The sequence below is a fragment of the Oxyura jamaicensis genome, chromosome 28 (genome assembly GCF_011077185.1).
Source record: "Oxyura jamaicensis isolate SHBP4307 breed ruddy duck chromosome 28, BPBGC_Ojam_1.0, whole genome shotgun sequence".
Taxonomy (NCBI): Eukaryota; Metazoa; Chordata; class Aves; order Anseriformes; family Anatidae; genus Oxyura; species Oxyura jamaicensis.
This window is the reverse complement of record NC_048920.1, coordinates 4,608,585-4,611,785: the sequence shown is the minus strand read 5'-3', so window position 1 is coordinate 4,611,785 and position 3,201 is coordinate 4,608,585.

Sequence of the window (3,201 nt, the reverse complement as noted above, 5' to 3'; positions counted from 1 at the left end):
CCCCCCCCCTCCTCCCCGGGCACCCAGCGCACATCTGACGGCGCTGCGCGGTGCCCCCCGCTCACACCTGTGCCCCCGCACATCTGGCTGACCCCCCCCCGCGCACATCTGGCTGTCCCCACCCCTGCGTGCGCTCCCAAAGCGCCTGCGCCCAACGCCCTCCTTGCACCCCCCCTGCTCCCTCCCGCACCTGCTGCCCCCCAAGAGTTCCCCCAAATTCTGTCTTTACCCAGGGCCTGGCTGACCCCCCCCAGCCGCTCCCCCTCCCCCGTCTCCCCCAAACACTCCCTCTCTCTCGCACCTATGTCCCCACGCGTGTCTCCCCCACCTGCCTGCACCCACACTTGTGCCGCCCCCCCCCCCCCCTCCCCCGGGCAGGTTTTAGAGGACGGAGGGGGGGGTGTGGGGCGCCTCGGCACGGGGAAGGCGACAGGGACACGGGGGGGGGGGGGGGCACACGGTGCTCTGCTGCAGGGGTGGCAGGGAAGGGGAAAGGGGCGAAGGGAAAGAAGGGAAAGGGGAATAAGGGAGAGGAATAAGGGGAACATAAGGAAAAGGAAGAGGGAAAATGGAAAGGAGAAGGGAAAAAAGGGGATGTGAGATGGGAACGGGAGGAGAACGGGAAGCAGGAGGGCAGGGACGGGGTGAGCCGGGTTTTAGGCCGTGGGCTGGCTCCTGGTGTCCACCCCAGGTTTGTCCCCCCATCAGGCATGTTCCGGTGCCCCCCTCAGTGCCCCGCAGGGTCGGGTTCCTACAGGGAGCGGGGTGGTCGCCCCCAGAGCTCCCGGCCAGCGCCGGGGAAGCAGCTCCCGGTCCCGGGGCCCCGGCGTGCCCCTTGCCGAAGCTTTACTGAAGCACACGAAAACACAAAATCCGCAGCTTCTCCCGACGCCTTCCCCGCGTGGGCCCCGGCCGGGCTCTGTCTCCTGTTAGAGCCCGGTTACGGGGGACTCCAGGCGGCCCCGGCGGCCGAGGGGCTTCTGGGGGGGGCTGGGGGCTCTCAAATGGGAACATCCCAAACAGCGCAGTGCGGTTTAACCCAACACATCCGTTACCATGCCGTCCATCCCATCCCATCCCATCCCATCCCATCCCATCCCATCCCATCCCTCTCCATACATGCCGGTCAATTTCCTCTCTGAATATGAGGCTGCGGGTGGGAGCCCCGCTCCCTCGCTCCCCTCTCTCCCGAGCACAAGGACCGGAGTCACACCCAGCCGTCCCCCGCGCCCCTCGGACATCGCTTTAGTGCCGAACTCCTCAAAATTCCCAGTTCCATAAAATAAAGCCCCGCCAGTTCCTAGGGTGCGGGCGCAGAGCAGTCACCGGCGGTGCAGGGGCCGAGCCGGGGGTGTAGCCCCGCTGTAACGCGGCCCGGCCTCCGGAGCCGGGCTGGGCCAGGCCGGGTCCGGAATTTGGGAAGAATTCGCCCCCCTCCCCCCCCCCCCCCCCTCCGGGGTCATTGCTTCCAGCCCTGCTCCCAGCTCCCCCCCTTCTCCCCTCGCCCCTCCCCCCCCCGAGGCCCGAAACGTGCCTGGGCAGCGGGAGCGAGCCGCGTCTCGGGGGGCGGTATGGCTCCGCGGGGGGAGGGGGTGCAAAGCCCCCAGAACCCAGGGGAGGCCTCGGAGGGGTCGGGGGGGAGTGGGGGGGGTGGTGGAGGAGGGGGTTCTCGGCAGGTAACGGGACACGGAACCGGGCAGCGCTGCGCCGGGGGGTCCGGAGCTGGGCAGCGCCAGGAGATCAAGGTTTGGGGGGGGCTAAGGGAGTAGTGGGGGAGTTGGGGGGGGCGCAGGGAGGAGGAGGGGGGAGAACGAGCAAGGATTGAAGCAGCCGCGTCTGAAACGGTTTCATCGAGTGTAATAATGGCGATAGCGCATCGATCGGCCCATCGACCGCCCATCGATAGATCCCAGCCTGCAGCTGCCCAGCGCGCCCTCCGTCCCGCGCAGCGGCCCCGGGCCGGGCTGACGGTGAGGGACGGCGACACGACCCCCCCCCTAACCCCACTACCCTCCCCTAACCCCACAACCCCCCCTCCCCAGCCCCAACCGGGCCCGGAGCAGCGGGCCCCCGGGGCAGGCGCTGGACTCTGCCCTCCGCCGAGCTTTGCACCAAGCAAACAACAAAAAAGAGAGAGACTTTTTAGTAATTAGTGCGACATAATTGAGTAATGCGGTAGCTCCGCGCACACCCCCTTTACCCCCCCACCTCCCACCTCCCCCCGGCTCTTCCCCGATCGATGCAATATCATTAGGCGAGCGGCACGGAGCCGTGCGGGGCCGGGGGAGCGGGGAGGCGGCGGCACAGCCCGGGGCCGGGCCGTGGGCCCGAGCCGCTGTTGGCACGGGTGAACCCCGCCGGGCTTTTCCTTTCTCTCCGCCTTCCCGAGCAGGGCTCAGAGCGCCCCGAGGCCGCGGGGATGGCCGGGGGCAGAGCCCCGTGCCCGCGCAGGGTCCCGGCACCGCACCGCTCTGCCCGCGGTCGCTGCGCGCCCCAACGCGGAGCCTGCTCGGAGGCGGCCGGGGCCCTCTCCCCCTCTTTCCATTCGCCAGCTGGATGCTATTGATCCCTTCCCTCGCCTCCTCTTTCTTCCTGAGCTCCCTCTCTCTATTTAATTCCCATCCCTCCGCTCCTCCGGAGCCGCCCGGGCAGCTCTCCGAGAGGAGCCGGGCAGTGCCGGCACCCCGAGGCGCGGAGCCGGGGGCGGTAAGTGCGGAGGGGGAGCAGGGACCCTCACCCGCCTCCCCCCCCCCCCCCCCCCACCCCACCCCCGCAACTCCGCGGCCTTGGGGCAAAGGGGGACGGGGCAGAGCACCCGAAAGGACCGCCGGCTGGGACGAGCGGGGAAAGAGGCGCAGTGGGGGGGGGGGGGGGGCCAAAAACCCCCCCCCCCCAAAAAAAAAAAAAAAAGAGTCCTGGCAGCGCTCAGCCCCCTCAGCATCCCCCGACCGCCCGTCGCTGCCCCCCGGGGGGAGCGGGGTGCTCGGGGCTGCCCGCACCGGACTCGCGACCGCTCCCCAGGGGCCGCCCCCGGGGCGCTCCGGGAAGCTCGGGCAGGGGGCAGCGGCCCCGGGAGCGGTGGGGAAAGGGCGTAGAAGGCGGGAGGGGGGGGACTGCTGCCCCCTCCCCGCTTCTACCCCTGCCTTCCGGGTCCGCGCTGCTGCGCTTCAGCCGTTTGGTTTTGCGCTCAAATCTCTCTGT